The sequence below is a fragment of the Neovison vison genome, chromosome 8 (genome assembly GCF_020171115.1).
Source record: "Neovison vison isolate M4711 chromosome 8, ASM_NN_V1, whole genome shotgun sequence".
In the NCBI taxonomy this organism is placed as follows: Eukaryota; Metazoa; Chordata; class Mammalia; order Carnivora; family Mustelidae; genus Neogale; species Neogale vison.
The window spans coordinates 63,553,201-63,572,332 of record NC_058098.1 but is presented as its reverse complement, the minus strand read 5'-3'; the positions used below and the strand labels follow the sequence as shown (position 1 = coordinate 63,572,332).

The following is a 19,132-nucleotide window of genomic DNA, read 5'->3' as shown; positions in this document are numbered from 1 at the left end:
GAAAAGTCACAGGAAACGTGCCTGCCATGATCAGAGGATCCTTCCAGGCTCTCCCTTTTTTAGTACTGTGTGTTTCTCCAACAGTGAATTTCTTGCTGTAGTGCCCATCTTGTTTCATTATTTTTATCTAAACCCATGGATTTTTGGTTTTGGACCAATTCCTCCAATTCAGACCTTGTCCCACCTTCAGGACATCACTTTCAGAATTTTCACATTGATTCCATACATCAACCCAGTTAAGAAACCTGTCTGCATCTCAGGATAGTGTAGGCAAGGCCTCTCCTTTGTGGGACTGGGGACAGGGAGGGAGACAGGATATCACTTAAATAACGGGAATAAAAATAGTATAATTATTTTCATACCATCCATTTTCCATTTCCAAGCAGAGTGATTTTTTTTTAAAAAAGAAAAACTAATTATCTTGTGCTTCTGATTAATTAATGCTTCTTACTGCTCTTATGATAAAGATCTGAGTTCCTACCCTGGCCTCCTCCTTCTGCTTTCCCCACTCTACCTTCCAGCAACTCCCCCATCCCTCCCCCAGTGGTGCTGGCCTTCTTGACCTCCTTGACCTGCTCGGTCACCTCCACGCAACACCTCTCTACCTTCCACTCCTAGAGACCAGGCTCCTCTTTTCCCCAGCACCCAGCCTGCTGTGATTTTAGGCTGATTCAGGTCATGATTTGACTCACAGTTGTCTTCGTCCTAGGACTGCTGGTTGTCTGAAGTCAGTGAGTGTATCATTCCTCCCAGCCTATCCCCAGAGCCTGGTCCCTAGCACTTCCTCAACTGAACATTGGTTTAAAACACACTTCTCTCTGGTTTCATATGCCAGAAAAACATGAATTATTTCTAATAGGCTCATTCAGAATGACAGTTTGCATTATGTTAGAGCCGTCATATAGCACCAGCAGTATACAAGTTTAGTCTGCATAATTTTCTTATAAAGATCATTGAAGTCTTCTATGATAGCCTTCCAAAATCCCTAAGAAGCTAGAAGCTTTCATTTCTTGTGGACACAACAATACAAAGAGCAAAGAGTATGAATATTTTGTATCATTTCATTACAGAGTATTCTCGGTGCTTACTGAGACACAGATAATCCTGTTATCACCTCACAATATTAACCCAAACCAGAAGGGTCTGGACCCCACCATCGGGAAGCTCTTTCTAAGCCAGAGATTCTCCAACCACAGCACCATTGACATTTGGGGCTGGATAGTCCTTTGTTGTAGGGGCTGTCCTATGCATTGTGTGTATCAGTGAAAGGACTTACCTCTTTCATAGATAATGTTTCTAGGGACAGTCGATTTGAAGGCATTTACATAAATTCATATGTATATAAGACATAATAATCTCAACAACATATAGCAAATCAAACAAAAATCTAAATTCATATACATATGAAACAAAGCTTACTGTTTCAAATATTGTGGCGAATACTGTCTAGTACAGTCGATTCTAGTATCACTTCAGTCTTTATTTGTCCAATTAGATAAAGTAAGTGAAATTATTTCTGCTTGCCTAGACTTTACATCTACAAATTAAGTAGGTCTGGAAAACCAAATCAAAGCCAAATTTTGATATTCAAACTCATCTTTATTTTCTTTATTTTATTTTTTTTTTTCAAACTCATCTTTAGATTTCTGGGGAAGTTCTGACATTTAAGCCAGAGCAGTTTTAAAAGTACCTAATGCGGGTACCACACTGAGTCATGTGCAGAGTTTGTTGCCTGGCATCTTGGGATTTTTCTTCGTTCGTTTTTACTTTTTATTTGTGGAGGAAACATGCATGTGGTTTTAAAAGGGACAGTGGCTTTGAATGTGAAACAACTTGTGCATTTGCTATTATAGCAAGTGTGAACATTGTTAAGGTCTGAGTTGTCTTTTGACATCTGAGCTTTACTTACACTTTGGCCAGCAATTCAGGTCAGGGGACATTAGGGTCGTTTTTGGTCAACCTTTGGAAAGAAAAGGAAAATAGCAGTATTAACTATTGTGTTCTACGTCGTATACTTTATTATTTTTTTAATCATTATTATTGAGTTGTCACAACAATTCTGAGAGATGGGAGCCCCCATTTAACTAAGGAGAAAGTCAAAATCCTCAAAGACTGGGTGCCTTACCTATGAAGTTAGGATGGTGGGGCAGAGCCCATGGTCCATACATTTTTTTTGTTTTAGTTTTTGTTTTGTTTTGCTTTGTTTTTGTTTTTGTTTTTCATTTATTTATTTTCAGCATAACAGTATCATTACTTTTTTTCACCACACCCAGTGCTCCATGCAATCCGTGCCCTCTATAATACCCACAACCTGGTACCCTGACCTCCCACCCACCCCCACCCCGCCACTTCAAACCCCTCAGATTGTTTTTCAGAATCCATAGTCTCTCATGATTCACCTCCCCTTCCAATTTACCCCAACCCCCTTCTCTCTAACTCCCCATGTCCTCCATGCTTTTTGTTATGCTCCACAAATAAGTGAAACCATATGATAATTGACTCTCTCTGCTTGACTTATTTCACTCAGCATAATCTCTTCCAGTCCCGTCCATGTTGCTACAAAAGTTGGGTATTCATCCTTTCTGATGGAGGCATAATACTCCATAGTGTTTTGTTTTTTTTACAGATTTACTTATTTATTTGAGAGAGAGTGCTGGGGGGTGGAGCAGAGGGAGAGGGAGAGAGAAACTCCAGCAGACTCCATACTGAACAGGAACCTGACACGAGGCTCGATCCCAGGACCCTGAGATCACAACCTAATTGGAAACCAAGAGTCAGGCACTTAATTGATTGGCCACCCAGGTGTTCCCAGTGCATGATTTTAAATGGCCCCCAGAGACACTCTGCAACTGTGGCCATGTGTGTTTATCAGTAAGTGAGAATTTGCAACATAAGTAACTAAGCAAATAAGACCAGTACCCCATTATCCATCTTCCTCCCCACCCCCTCGACTTGCCCAGTGTCAATATAACAGTACTGGTAGAAAAACAGTCTCAGATCATTAAACATACAAATAACTTTCCCCCAAAACTGCTAGTTTCTAGAAACAGTATCTGTGAAAGAGATGAGTCCATACTCTTCACTATCAGGCCAGAGGAAATTCTGGGTCTAATGTACTCTTTCCTTCTGGTTTCACTCCTACTGTGGAAAGAAATGCCTAGGTGATTTTCCTTATTTGCAAAGAGTTATCTTTCAGAAGATTAATGTCTTTTCTTTTCAAAAATTATATTATGATGAGGGCCTAAAATGGTCTTTGCTTTCTAAAATTGGTTTATGGTTCTCTCTCTCTCTCTCTCTCTCTCTCTCCCTCTCTTTACCCCCCCCTCTAAAAACAGATACACTGAAAAAAAGAGTAAAACTGGGTTTGGCATTCTTCTCCATAGAGAATAAGAATCTCTCTGTCAATTCTCTATTTTCAGGATGAATTCTAAACTCCTTTTTCAGGGAAAATTCAAATTCCTTTTATACCATAGGATAGATTTTATTTAATTTTACTTGACTTAGCTACTGGGATTGTTATCTTGAAGAACAACAACAACAACAATTTTTAGTGCCTCTGAGCTCAAGAATGAAGGTTTCTTATCACATTTTAAACAATGAGGAAGTATGATCTCAAGACGAACTAAAATGGAAAACATAGTTATTTTTAAGTAGCATCTCATCAAATAGTGTGGAAAATAAAGTGATTTTAAAAACACAACATTGCCACCTAGTGCTCTGTATGAAAATTATGAAAAAATTAGGAAGAAGGAGAGTGGAAGAATTTCACCTTAAATCCTATCTTAAGTGTGTAGGGTAATAAATACATGTACGCATAAATAAGTAGGATGAAATGTACCAGCCAGCAATGTCCCTTACACCATCAAGTCATGGGTAGGACTCAAGAAACCAGTGAGTAGCTCCATACTGTAAATGGCATTTTTACACATAACTTATTAGCAAATTTTTAAAAATTGCATTTGTCTTCCCTCTAGAATTCTTACCCATTCCTTCCACAAAGAATCCATGCTGCCTGTGTCCACACAGTAGAATATAAAAAAGTAATTTGGCAGGGTTAAAAGAGTCCTTACAGAACATTTCATCCAGACTGCACATTTTAAAGATGAGGACATTCCGCTCCATGGAGATGAAGTAGCAGCCAAAGCCACATGACCAGTACTGGTGGATTTGGGACATTAATCCTATCTCAGGAGTGTGCATCTGTTTACCTTTCATGTGCTCTCCTATGTTTCAACTTTAGCATGGCTTGCCAGAGTCAAGTACTGTACAAGCTCTAAGTTCCCTCATCTGACTTTCAGTGCCCACATCCTCGTGCTTCACATGAGCACCCACAGCCTACAGGATATGGGATCGAAATGGGGCAGAAATGACAGAAAACACAGGATGGAACACAATAGGGAGTGGTAGCGACTGTGTTTAACTGGCTTGGCCTAGCAAAGCATTAGTCCTGGGGTTTCGTACTTCCTCTTAAAACACTTCAGAAGAGGGTAGCTCAATCGGTTAAGAGTCTGCCTTTAGCTAAAGTCATAATCCCAGGATTCTGGGATTCAGTCCCATGTCAGGGTCCTTGCTCAGCCAGGAGCCTTTTTTCTCTTTCACCTGCTCTGCTTGCCACTCCCCTACTTGAGCGCTCTCTCACTCTCTAACAAATAAATAAAATCTTTTTTAAAAAAAAGATTATAAAGAATACTTCAGAAAACACAGTATGATGTTATGTGTGTTAGCTCAAGCTAACTGTCCAAACATCAGAACTACAGTCCTGGGGTGAACTACAGTCCCGGGGTGACCCACAGTCCCGGGGTGATCCACAGTCCCGGGGTGACCCACAGTCCCGGGGTGATCCACAGTCCCGGGGTGATCCACAGTCCCGGGGTGACCCACAGTCCCGGGGTGATCCACAGTCCCGAGGTGACCCACAGTCCCGGGGTGATCCACAGTCCCGGGGTGACCCACAGTCCCGGGGTGATCCACAGTCCCGAGGTGACCCACAGTCCCGGGGTGATCCACAGTCCCGAGGTGACCCACAGTCCCGGGGTGACCCACAGTCCCGGGGTGACCCACAGTCCTGAGGTGAAAGCCCTGACCTACCTGTATTCTAGAAGGAGCTGCTCTAAGTGCCCCTGTTACTCACATTTCAACCAATGCTTTTATCTACTCTAGTGATCATTCTGAATGTCAGGAAGACGTTTGCATTGGAGAAAACAGTGGCTTGTTGAAGCAAGATAGACATAGAAATGGGCTCTCATTGGTAAAGATAAAGGTATTCAAGATATGCGAGCTAGCTAAAGTATTATAAACACTCCATCTTTGTGTAAACAGGATACAAATACCCAGAGAGGCCTGTGCCCTATGTCCCCACCCACCTTCTGGCACTCTTCTGGAAATCACGGGTGTCACTTGACTTATAAATTCAAAACTCTAGTCTCTGTCTTCCTGCTCACATGAAGTTCCCGTGTGTGTGTGTGTGTGTGTGTGTGTGTGTGTGTGTGTGTATTGAAATTTCACCTTTTTATAGTGATTCTGGTCATATTGGATTAGGGGCCCATCCTATCCTAGTATGACTTCATCTTAACTAATTACATCTGCAATGACCCTATTTCCAAAGAAGTTCATATTCTGAGGGATGGGAGGTTAGGACTTGCGACATAGGAATTTGGAGAGGCCTCAACCCATTACATGTAAGGAGACGGAAACATAAGGAGAGGCCACCAGCGGTGGAGGGAGATAGAGAATGGTGGCATCGCAGAATTTTTGCAGTTAAGTTATCATCTCTACTATAAGAACCAACTCACCTGTGTGCAGTATTGATTCCACATGAGAACCACAGAGAGCAGAGGATAAGGAAGAAGAGGCGGGGGAAGCAGGAGAAGAATTAGATTAGAAAGAAAAGCAAAAGAGATACTTCTCTCCCGCAACAGAAGAAGCTGAAGTTCAGATCAGAAAGGCACTACAGGGAGATTCTGGCTGGGTAACAAAAATGCATATATTCATGCACACAGATAACTTGTGGTTCTTTAATAAATGGCAGGTAATTAGCTCCATGGAAACCCTCAGGCTATTTAAAGGAAAAGCACCCAAGCCACGTGAAACCAAATGACTAATGTAGTCATGATGTCGTCCCGTGGGTAGACCATGTGAGGGGCTCTCCATGACAAAGTGGGCATCCTTATGCCTGCCCTGTTCCACTTGGACACATCTACACCCTTCTTAGTTTTTATTCGTTCACCAAGAAAATAATATTGAAGCTGCAGTGCCTCACCAAACACCGCATGTGTTCATAAGAACCCAAACATACTGTTCCGGAGATATTCTCCCTTGTCCTTGTGTGCAAGGGATAAAATGCACCTTCACCTTCTCTCCACCTCCTGAACAGGGGGGCTGACTCCCTGGCACATTCAAAGTGTTGTCTTCAAGAGTCAGGGAAATGCCCAGCTTTTAACGAGCTGCTCACGAATCATCAGGAGGCTTTGCCGTCATCTGTAGATAAGCGACATTACAACAGCAAGGAAAATCCTATCTTCTCAAGAAGGGGAGAACAATGCTGGGAGGAAGTGGCATCATGGGATATTTCCATTGTATCCTCCATGACACTCTCCCAGAATTCCATCTTTATATAAGTAAAAGATACTCTGTTTGACCAAAACTAGGGTCAAGCTCAGGAGTTGAACCAACCTCAGATCTCACTTCTTTGTCCATGCCTCCTCTCTTGCTCCTTTTCTGTATCTCACCATCCTCTTGGGGCTCACCTGTCTGTCTCACTTACCTGGGACTTTTTATCTTCTTGTGTCACTATGTTTTCACGTGTGCATCATTTGTGCCCACAACTGGCTACTCGGACAATCCCCTCACATCAGCCCACCCCGCATGCTCTGGGATCAACTTTTCCTGAAACATGGCTTCCTTATACTCCTCCTTTTTCCAGAAACATCAGATGTCCATGCTTGAACATGGGCACCAGCAGCACCATTTCCCTGTAGAGTTAGTGTCATTGCTAATGACAGCACCGGCAGTGCTTCCCAAAGCCAGGTACCCACCACGCTGCTCATGCAGCGACCCATCTTGACAGCAACTCTGTGGCCTGGCTCTTGTTGTTCCCAGGCTCACTTCACAGATCAAGGGTACTGGGACTCTTAGAGGTGAAGTGACCGATCCAAGGTCACCAGAGAGGAAGTATTGGAGACAGCAGCAGACTGACTCCAAACTTTACAACATTGTAGACTTGACTGCTACCCCAGATTAATTGATGATAGATGATGATGAGGATAGTTGGAATGATAGATGATGATGATGATAGACAGACAGATAGAAGATAAAGAGACAAGTACACACATGCACACACACACACCCCTGAACCACAGAACTATTTCAACCATCACAAGTATAGGAACATACCTTGTAACAATAAAAAGGTCCACAAAATATAAACTTGTATGAAACCAAACACATCTATTTGGCTCCAAATTTCAATTTCTAACTATTAAAGCTTCTGCTCTCTCTCTCTAGGATTTGGTCCTAATCAACTATATCAACCTCATCCCCCATCATTCCCCACTTTCATTCAATTTCTTAGCTGCAGTGCCCCAAACATCCTGACCATCCTAACCATGCTTCCCTGGTCTGCATGGAATGTGTTCTCCCTCCCCACCTGCTCATCTCCCTTCTTCCACCTTTGGGACCCGATGAAGCTCCTCTCGCCCAGCGCAGGCATCCACGTCCACCCCCACTCTGGTAATCCTCTCCTTAGGACACTTAGGTCTTAAAACTCATCTTTTTATTTCATTTCTTCATGGGCTCTGCATTCAATTGACATGCTTTCTAAGGATATAGATAATGAAGAAAAAAAGATCTCTTTGCCCTCAGCATCTTCAAGTCTAAAGAGAGAAAAGTCTACCAAAACCGAAGTAGACTTGGGTCCTGTCACACGTAAATGAACCTACAAGTACACTTTCATTTTGGAGACTGGTTGTTCCCACTCACACAATTCTTCCCCTTTTACCTCCCCGAGAACTCAGCTTCTTCTCCCAGGCTCCCTCTGTGGGGGATTTCTCCACAGCCTTCTTTCCCTGGTCCTGCTGACCTGTAGGCAGAGGGTGACCTTGGCCCCGACTGTGAAGGAATTCTGCAGGCCTAGAGCAACAGCAGGAGGCATTTGCCCTCCCTCTTTCCTGTAAGCAGGGTTATTGGAGATGGCCTCCCAGTTGGGGTTCTTATTTTTAAATTGCTCAGGGTTCCAAACGGAGATGAGGGGAAACCCACACTGTGCCCCTAGTTACAAAGCACATAGACATTGGAGCAAACTGAAGGACAGCAAGCAGGCAGATGTTTCCCTGAGGCACAGGTACAAGCTCACCACATGTCACTGCCTGAGATGTCTTGGGCCTGCCCCAGCCCATTCTGAGGCACCCTCTGAGGCCCAGCCCGGGTCGGGGTTTTGGCTGGTCAGGAGCCGTCCCCACAAAGCAGAGGCAGGCAGGTTCTGGCACATGTCAAAGGCCCTTTGTGCTGGGGTGCCCAGGAGTCCTGGACAGACCTCTGAATCGAGACCATGTGCAGCTCTCCAAAGAAGGACTGTAGTGTGTGACAAAAACCCAGGCTTGGCAAAGAGGCTGGTGGCTCCGCATGGGAAGACTGCAGTAGCAGATGGGATTGGAAAGAAGAAGCCAGTTGAGACAGAAGCTGTCACAAGCATGTTCACCTTGGCATGCAAACTTGAGCATGTGTTTTGTTTTAAAAGCCGTATTCCAAATGAATACCATCCATAACCACACCGAAGGGAGGGGGAGGGGAAGACTGACTTAAGTCACCATGGAAAGCAGCATCTTGTCTAGATACTGTAGGAATTAAGACCAAAAAAAAAAAAATACATAAATGCTGCAATCTCATCAGCAAATGTGTCTCTTACTGGAGTATGGGTTGTGAATCTGAAAGTAATCCATGCTCATATGAAAACTGAGCAAACGAGGAATATTTTGAAGCTAATGAGAACCAGGTTCCTGACGGTTAGAGAAAACAGTTACAACCCAAGAAAGGGATAAAGCCCAAGGGCGACCCATGCTACTGCATGGGTATCTGAAGGACTGGTACAAAGTCATGTCTTTCATATGAATATACAGGTAAAGGATAGGTGCAGATGTGCGCATACACATGGGCAGGCACGTGTGCAAATTTCTCCCACTTTTTCCTGGAAGCACTAGAAGCAGGGACACCCAGAAATGATCAACACTCTCAGTGCTCTGATTTTGTTTCTAACCATCTTCCACCTATTAAACACACACACATACACACAACAACAACAACAACAACAACAACAAGGCTATCTGTGAAGTAGTAAATTCCAGAACAAGATCAGGGAAAATACAAGATACAAGATGAGCCCGGAGCATCTTGTGGTACCAGAAGTCAGGAAATGCTCAAAAAAGATGGAGGCTTGACCACAGGAGCCAACCTGAAAAGGATCCTAATGACAAGACTGGAACACATTTTTACAAACAAAATAGAAAGGGAAGGTATTAGGGTATTACACATAGCATAGAATAAATATCACTGAGTTCTCACTGATAAACATTTTTTAAATGTATAGCATCAGTAAATAAATGGAGGAAAAGGGCAGACCATCCCATATAGGATGGTCTTTTCTTCATTTTCTCCAACTGATAAATGGAGAAGGAAATAGGTTGTCCCCATTATGCAAACACTACAGTAATATTTTTTCCAGGAAAGATCCAGCGATAGGGGCTGAAATTAGTAAGCAAGAGTTTCAGGAGAAACAGGATTTGCAGAGTCTCTAGGTGTCTTCCCCAAAATACTTACTAACTACGAAAGGAATAGTAGTAAACTTACAATGGAGAAACCTCAGCAGAAACTGCCTTCACCAAGTAATCAAGTCAACATCACCAGTAATTATACCACACTGACACCTGGAACCCCCTGATATGACACACTAAGGCTGCAGCTTCATTCTCTAGTATTCTTAATAAAAGTGTATAACCTCAGGCCTTTCAGGAAAAATCACCAGACAAACCCAAATTGAGGGATATCCAGCAAAACTCTTCAAACATACCAAGGTCAGGAAAAACAAGGGTCAATCCAGAAGTTACAGTTCACAGGAGAATAAGAAGTAAGAAACACATAGTCTTTATTTTGTTAACAGTATTCTACTAATGTTAATTTCCTGGTGTTAGTAATTGTTCTACAGTTATGTAAAATGTCAACATCAGCGGAAGCTCGGTGAGGGATATATGGGAACTCTTCACATTATTTAGATTTTTCTGTTAGTTTAAAGTTGGTTCAGAATAACAAGGTTGTTTTGTTTTGTTTTGTTTTTAAGAATCTTATTTTCTTGGGGCTCCTGGGTGGCTCAGTGGGCTAAACCTCTGCCTTCACCTCAGGTCATGATTTCAGGGTCCTGGGATCGAGCCCCACATCAGGCTTTCTGCTCAGCAGGGAGTCTGCTTCCCTCTCTCTCTCTGCCTGCCTCTCTGCCTACTTGTGATCTCTGTCTCTCAAATAAATAAATAAAATCTTTTTTTTAAAAAAAGAATTTTATTTTCTTTCTCCAGATAAAAAGGAAATAATTTAGAAATTTTACCAAAGTTTAACAGTAATCCTTCAAAATGTCCTTCAAAATGGACACAGTCCACAGGTTACACAAAAGCCTTGTGAAACTGATTGCATCAGAACTGTTAATTACTCTTTCTTGGGAAAGCACAGAGTCAATCTTTTCCAAGAAGCCTTGTATTCCAACTCCATAGCCGCAGAACTCCTGTTACGGAACAGACTGAACTAAGCACATCAATCTGTCTGTGTCAATCTATTTACTGCCCTGTGGCTCACAGGCCTCCCAACCAACTCCTTCCACTCCTGGTGCACTCAAAGTCTGCTTTCTGCCAACAGTAAGTCAGTCTGAGATGAAAACATGAACATGAGCTCCCATTAGTTAGATGCCCGAGGGACTGGAGGGACAAAGCAAAAAAAAGAAAAAAAACAAGTTCTTTAAAAGTAAGTCCAAGCACTGTTGAGTGGGTAGCTGGAAAGAATTAACCTGTGTCCATTCAAGGGTCATTCTTGCCTTGTTCATTAAAATCTAGCTTGAACACTTGTCTTTGAACCATATAGTCCTAAAGAAAACAAGTTTCCAGGGCACAGTCAGGGTCCTGAATTAAGAGTTTGCTGAAATATCTACACTCTTGCAATTTCCTCCTTGGCTCTCGCATCACCACCATCCACAATTTGCTCCATTTACCATATGCTCTGTTATCTTTTACTTCTGGAAAGTGTGCTCTGTGCTCCCTGTTTTATTGGGTCTTCTAATTTTACAAGAGGTTGAAGGGATAAATCCCATTTTATGGCTTGCCTAGCAGGGTACTGTTTTCTTTTCTGCTGCCTAATTCCAAACAAATAACCACAAAACAGCAATTTCCTTTCTATCAGCTGAAACAGTGCAAAGGTAATTTTTTGCTAGAATGTCAGAGATGAAAGCAGTTAAGGGGTATGAGCTGTCACGAATCAGACACTCACTCTACAGAACTGAGAACATTCATACCTACAGTGTTTACTGTAAGGAGCTGACTTCTCCAAGCCTCTCTCTGGATGGAAATCACCTTAGCCTGACATTTCTGACAGAATTCCATGATGCACCTGGGAGGGGAGGCAGTGCAGGGGGATAATGAGGAGTCATAGGACAGAAGGAAGAGAAATGTCAGATTTGAGAACACAACTATCTGGACAATGAGCTCACATCAGCTTTAATTTTACAAAGTGCTTCTGCACTCATTGTCTCATTTGATTTAGCAAAACTTTGTGATATGTCCAAGTTCTTATTGCACAAGTGAGAAAACCGAGACAATTTGAAAAAACCTAGACAGTGTATAAGAGCTCTACTCAAAACAAAAAGCCCGTTAATATGGAACCAAGACTACCATTAATTCTGGCACAAAGTCTTAAATTATCCTAACACAAGTCCTATTGTTTTCTTTCTTTTAAAAAGCTGTTTCCATCTATCATATGATAAGATCAAGGTGCCCAAGACACTGACACTCTTTCTAGAGGGACCCAACCTGACTGTCTGGCCTCCCTCCAGCTCAAGAGTTATATCCTTTCAGGCCAAGGTGAATGTCTGGCCACGTACATGCCCATAGAGGCCACAAAGTCAGAACAGAGTTGAATGAAATTAATTCTGAGCCTTGGCAAAGGAGATGCAGACTGGCTTTCCAAATGACAGTGACTAGCATTGCTCTCACAAACAAAGGCGATTCCCAAACCACATCATTTTTATCAGTCAAATGTATGCAGTCCCCATGAAAAGAAAAGCCCTGCACCCACATCAGTCCTGCTTGTAGTTGGATTTTGTCTTTGGGTAAGCACAAAAGGATGCTTTGGAGGGAGGCCATAAAACCCATGAAATTTAATGGACCCCATCAAAGTTATAGCAGCAACTCCAGCTAGCAGGGAATGAGCAGGGGATGCAAGGTCTTGGCTGTAGACCTTATTTGAGAAATGAGAGACAAACAACCTGGTGTTGAAAGAGCAAGAGCTTTGAATTCAATGAACTTAACTTGCCACCACATACCAGAGGACGGTCCTGGGCTCAGCTCTGTCTCCTCCAAGGCTTCCTTCTTCCCAGAGACTGGTGCTAAGGCTTAAAGGAGATGATTTACAAAAACAAAACAAAACAAAATCATTGGTCTTAAACCATTAGCATGTACCTATTCTTACTAGAGCTTGTTTCCCCAAATTATGTATTTGGCAAATGTTTACATAGATGCCAGTGTCAGTGCCCCGGTTCATGGGAGAACTCTTAAACACACAAGAAAAGAAAAGTAGTTCTCATTGTTTCCTATTAGGGTGTAAAATGGTATTTCTCAACCACAGCTCTTTTAGGGAAGCCACAGGCTAGAGCAATGATTGTCTTTAACATATGGCGCTTATTGTTGTCAAGACTCATTGTAAACTTTCTTCAATTTGAAAGCACAAATGAAAACAGGTGTGCAGGAAGCCGAACTACATGCTCTTTATGGGTCCTTAAAAGTGCTGTGCTGTTAGTTCCTTTAGCAATTGTCTCTGTTTCATCTCTTCCCTACAGATTGGGCAATCTTGATGGTTCACAATGAAAATGCTGCTTGTTTCCAATGTGAATACTAATGACATTTGATTGGATGTTTATCTGGAGATAATCAGCTGATGATTTTGCTTTGAAAATGTGTGTACAAGTAATTATATACATCACAGGAAAAAAAAAAACACAAATGTGTTTGAATTCTTTTTTCATTTTAATAACTACCAAACAAGAGCAAGACGAGAAATATTCTTTCTCCTTGCTGCAGTGATATGCAAGCTTGTATATTTGAAGACAAATAGGATGCTATAGGGTTTCAAAACTTTAGAGGCACCTGGGTGGCTTAGTGGGTTAAAGCCTATGTCTTCTGCTCAGGTCATGATCCCAGGGTCCTGGGATCGAGCCCCACATCGGGCTCTCTGCTCAGCAGGGAACCTGTTTCCCCCTCTCCCTCTGCCTGCCTCTCTGCCTACTTGTGATCCCTGTCTGTCAAATAAATAAATAAAATCTTTAAAAAAAAACTTTAAATCACAATATGTTGGAAACTGCCTATGAAATTAAGAAAGGTTTTTAGGTAATATTCAATGATAGGGAGTGAAATGAAACAAGGAGGCTTGTGTCTTGCTATCAGAACTGTAATTTTGCAGAACCTTTCATGAGAGCAATTTGGCAGTATAATTCAGGACCCTTAAAACTGCTTTTACTTTGCTGCTAGTAATTTCCTATTTTAGGAAATATTCTTGAGAAATAATCCTTAACATAGAGAAAGGCTCCACACAATGGGGCTTATCACAGGATTCTTTATAATAGGGGAATATTGAAATGACTAAGCAGATATGAGAGTGATGTCACCAAAATGGAAAAATAGGCATTTCCTACTGTCTCCCCCCCAACCCAAGGAACACCAGTTTTAACAATCACCTATGGATGAGAGGATATTTACGGAAGTCCAGGTGTATAGCAAAGAAGTTCCAGCATACTGTTGGAGCAAAAAAATATCCAAGATTGGACACATCAAAGAGGGTTAGAGAAACAGTGCCATTTTACCTACATCTCTTTTCCGCAAGGTGGCACAGCTCTATGCCAAGAGAGACATTCTCCATCCAGTTCTCTCCCAAGGAGGAAATGAGGGCATATGAGTGAGCACCTGGGTTCCACAGCTTTGCAGAAGAAGCCCATTTCTTTTTGCCCCATTCGGAATACTGATGCCCTAGGGTAGGGATAGGTTGGAAGGACAGAAGCCAGGGCTCTTGGAAGGCGTATAAGACATGTACTAACCACTTTGCAGATTCATCAGGAAGCCTGCTTTTGAGCCACCAGGGAGACCTTGCCTGTGGATCCCCTAACTTGCCCACAGGACACCCTCCCCCCACCGACATTCCACTTGCCTCACCCACACAGACTCCCATCCTGTGGCTGGCTCCCTGTATGTACTTCTAAGGGAGACAAGTGAAAGTTTTTGTAGACGATTAGCAAGAAGGCACAGAAAGTTGGCCATACTCTGCAGGACTAGAGAAAATACATAGACTTGAGCACTTAGCAACACTGTAGAGAAAGCACCCTGTCTGGCTTTGCAAGATCTAGAAAAGGCATATAACCTTAAAAGGGAACTAGAGATGTGGAGGAGGCATATATAAAGAAAATATCTAAGAAAGCCTCAGAATCCCTAGCAGAGCTGACAGAATGTATTTCTTTCCTGAAGGTAGTCAGGAAAGAAGGAAGGAGGTGGCTGCTTTTTCAAATACAAAGACAGCAATGTAAGACTTCAAGAAACATGAAAAATCAAGGAAACATGACAATGTTTTTCCAGAAATCTACCGCAAAGAAACCAAAATCTGCAATTTGCTTGATGAAGAAATCAAAATAGTTGCTTTAAGGAATTTCAATGAGCTACAAGAAAACACAGAAAAGACAATTCAATAAAATTGGAGAAGCAACACATGAACAAAATGGGAAGTTTAACAGAGGCAAGAAATCATGAAAAAAAAGTAAACAGAAAACCTAGAGCTAAAAAGCACAATGAATGAAATGAAAAGTGCAATGTTAAGCTTGACCAAGCATAAGCAAGAATCTGTGAAGTCAAAGACAGGTTATTTGAAATTCCCAGACAGAAGCAAACAAAGAAAAAAGAATAAACAAAAGTGAAAAAAATCTACATGAATATGATACCACACTATATGGGATACCATTAAGACAAACAATATGTACGTTATTGGAGTCCCAGAAAGAGGAGAGAGGTATAAAGAGAAAGTTTATTTAAAGGAATAATGACAGCAAACTTACCAAATCTGGGGGGAAATGGAGACATCAAATTTTATGAAACTCATAGGTTTCCAAAATTTTCAATTCAAAGAGTTCTACTCCAAGCCACACAATAAAACTACCCAAAATCAAAAAAAAAAGGGGGGGGGAGAATTTTTAAAGCAGCAAAAGAAAAAAATAATCCTTACCTATAAGGAAACCCTCATAAGGCCATAAACAGATTCCTAAGCAAAACCTTTGCAGGTTAGAAGAGAGCTGAATATTATATTTGAAGTGCTGAAAGGGAAAAGGAGCAACAAAGAATACTTTGCTCAGCAAAGTTGTACTTCTGAAATAAAAGAAAGATAAAGGTTTAAAAAAAAAAAAAGCTTAAATTGGAAGGGGAGGTGAACCATGAGAGACTATGGGCTCTGAAAAACAATCTGAGGGGTTTGAAGTGGCGGGGGGGGGGTGGAGGTTGGGGTACCAGGGGGTGGGTATTATAGAGGGCACGGCTTGCATGGAGCACTGGGTGTGGTGAAAAAATAATGAATACTGTTTTTCTGAAAATAAATAAATTGAAAAAAAAAAGCTAAGGGATTTCATCACCACTAGACCTGCTTTACAGGAAATGTTGAAAGGAGGTTTTCAAGGTGAAATAAAAGACATAATTAGTAACATGAAATTATAAAAAACAATAGTAAAGGTAAGTAGTTAAATTCAGAAGATTATATTACTATAATATGGTGGGGTAGTAACCATTTAACTCCAGTATAAAATGTTAAAGAACAAAAGTATTAAAAATAACTGTACCTAAAACAATTTGTTAATGCATACACAATATAAAAAGATGTAAACTGTGGCATCAAAAACAGAAATGAACAGGGATAAAAAGGCACTGTTTTTGTATGCAAAGTTAAGCTTTAATCAACTTAAAATAGACTATAACATCTCTAAATTGTTTTATGTAAGCCTCATGATAACCACTAAACAAAAACCTACAGTAGATGGGAGGAGCAAGATGGCAGAGGAGTGAGAGACCTAAATTTCCTTGGGTCCCAGGAATTTAGCTATATAGTTATCAAACCATTCTAAACACCTACAAACTCAGCAGGAGATCAAAGAAAAGAATAGCAGCAATTCTGGAACAGAAAAACCACTGCTTTCTGGAAGGTAGGACGTGTGGAGAAGTAAATCCGAGGCAACATACAGGAAGGGAAACAGTGGGGAGGTGGGGTAAGGGGGAAAGGCCTGGCAAGCAGTAGAGCAGCAGAGCACAAAATCAGAACTTTTAGAAATCTGCTCCACTAAGGGACGATGTTCCAGAGGCCCTCATGGGTAATGTGGTCTCAGGACCACAGGGACTCAGACAGGGATGTCTGAGTGTGGCAGAGTTCCCAGGTATTACAGCAGGGAAGCCAGCTGCAGAGATGGAGCCAAAGTGGGGGCTCTCACCTCGGGGCTACCTTAAACCATGATCCAAGGCTCGGTCAGGCCACTGCTCTTCTGGCAGGAACACAACTAGCTGCAGATGCAGGGAGACTCACCTTCCTCCTCCAGGAGGAGTGGTGTGGGAGCACACTACAGGAATCTACTGGGTTTGGAGACTCAAAATGGGCCTTTTGCCAGAGACAGAAATGCTTGCTCACAGGCCAGGTGAGCACAGAGTGTGGCAGGACACCAGGGAAATGGGAGGGATTGACTGCTTTTCTCTGAGAGCACACTGAGGAGTGGGGCCCCAAGCTCTTGCCTCCTACGGGCCAGAGATTGGGAGGCTGCCATCTTCATTCTCCTCCTCCGAAGCTGTACAGAAAGCATTCACAGAACAAAAGCTCCCAAGAGCGAACCTGAGCAGATTGCTTAACCTGGCCCTTGGCAAGGGCAGTACAATTCCATCTCAGTCAAAGACATTTGAGAATCACTGTAACAGACCCCTCCCCCAGAAGATCAGCAAAAACATCCAACCAAGACCAGGTTTACTGATAAATGAGAAATGCAAAACAGCAGTGCTTGGAGAATACAGCACATAGAATTAATGGCTTTTTTCCAATGATTCCTTAGTCTTTCAACTTTAATTTTTTTAATATCCTTTTTTTTCTTTTCTTTTTTGAATTTTTCTTCTTTCCTATTTTAACCAATATCTTATCAATTCATTTTTTAATCTTTTTTAATTTTCATTTTTATAGTTATATTCCATCCCTTCATTATACTTAACCATATATATATATATATATATATATATATATAAAGGTTTTTCTTTTTTTATAATTTTGGGAGGCAGTTTCCTCTAACAGACAAAATTACACCCAAAATATAGTGTGTGGCTCTGTTCTATTCACCAGCCTAATCATATTCTTTTTTATTTTTTTTCTTTCATTCTCCTCCCTGCCCCCATTTCCAGTCTCTTCTGATATCTTTAGAGTATATTTTTCTGGGGTCATTGTTAACCTTTGTACACTTTGTTCTCTCATTCACTCTATTCTTCTCTGGACAAAATAGAAAAACTTACCTTAAAAAAAAAAAACAATAACAATAGGCAGTACCGATGACTAGGGACTTAATCAATTATGGACATTAGTAAGATGTCGGAACTAGAGTTCAGAATTATGATTATAAAGATGCTAGCTGGGCTTGAAAAAGCATAGAAGATACTAAAGAATGCCTTTCTGGGAAATGAAAAACTAAAATCTAACCAAGTCAAAATCAAAAAGGCTATTAATGAGGTGCAATAAAAAATGGAGACTCTAACTCCAGGACAAATGAGCCAGGACAAACGAGGCAGAAGAGAATTACTGATTTGGAGACAAAATGATGGAGAATAAAGAAAAAAAGAGAAAATAACTACTGGATTACAAGGGAAGAATTTGAGAGGTAAATGATACCATAAGAAGAAACAATATTGGAATAATTGGGATCTCAGAAGAAGAAGAAAGAGAGAAGGGGGCAGATGATATATTGAATTAAATTATAGTGGAGAATTTTCCTAATTTGGTGAAGGAAACAAGCATCAAAATCCAGAAGGCAGGGGGGAGGAGTCAAGATGGCGGAGAAGTGGCAGGCTGAGACTACTTCAGCTAGCAGGAGATCAGCTAGAGAGCTTATCTAAAGATTGCAAACACCTGCAAATTCATCGGCAGATCAAAGAGAAGAAGAACAGCAATTCTAGAAACAGAAAAATAACCACTTTCTGAAAGGTAGGACTGGCAGAGAAGTGAATCCAAAGCGACAGGAAGATAGACCCCGGGGGGAAGGGCTGGCTCCCGGCAAGTGGCAGAGCAGCGGAGCACAAAATCAGGACTTTTAAAAGTCTGTTCTGCTGAGGGACATCGCTCCAGAGGCTAAATCAGGACGAAGCCCACTCGAGGGCAGTGTGGCCTCAGGGCCCGCAAGGTCACAGAAGGATCAGGGGTGTCTGAGTGTCGCAGAGCTTGCGGGAATTAGAACAGGAAAGCCGGCTACAGAGACAGAGCCGACAGTAAGGTCACAGCTCGGTGTTACCTTGAACTGGCCACAGGCTCGTTGAGCTCGGAGCGTGGCCAGAGGTAAGGCAGATGGCAGTTACTGGGCGCTGTTCTCTGGGGGCGCACTGAGGAGTGGGGCCCCGGGCTCTCGGCTCCTCCGCGCGGGAGACCAGGAGGCCGCCATTTGTATTCCCGTCCTCCAGAACTCTACGGAAAGCGCTCAGGGAACAAAAGCTCCTGAAAGCAAACCCGAGCGGATTACTCAGCCCGGCCCCTGGTAAGGGCAGTGGAATACCGCCTGAGGCAAAGACACTTGAGAATCATTACACCAGGCCCCTCCCCAAAGATCGACAAGAAATCCAGCCAAGACCAAGTT

General features: G+C 42.1%; 1 long non-coding RNA gene across 1 annotated transcript in view; it reads right to left on the bottom strand.

Annotated features, from left to right (window-relative positions):
* The window catches only part of LOC122916414, a 91,464-nt gene extending 72,629 nt beyond the window's left edge, over nt 1-18,835 (bottom strand). Inside the window, exons 1-3 of the long non-coding RNA XR_006386195.1 lie at nt 18,794-18,835; nt 12,569-12,637; nt 1,910-1,960 (exon numbers count right to left, since the gene is read on the bottom strand). This is a non-coding gene — a long non-coding RNA (uncharacterized LOC122916414). The remainder of the gene's footprint in view (nt 1-1,909; nt 1,961-12,568; nt 12,638-18,793) is intronic.
* Nucleotides 18,836-19,132: the final 297 nt, after the last annotated feature.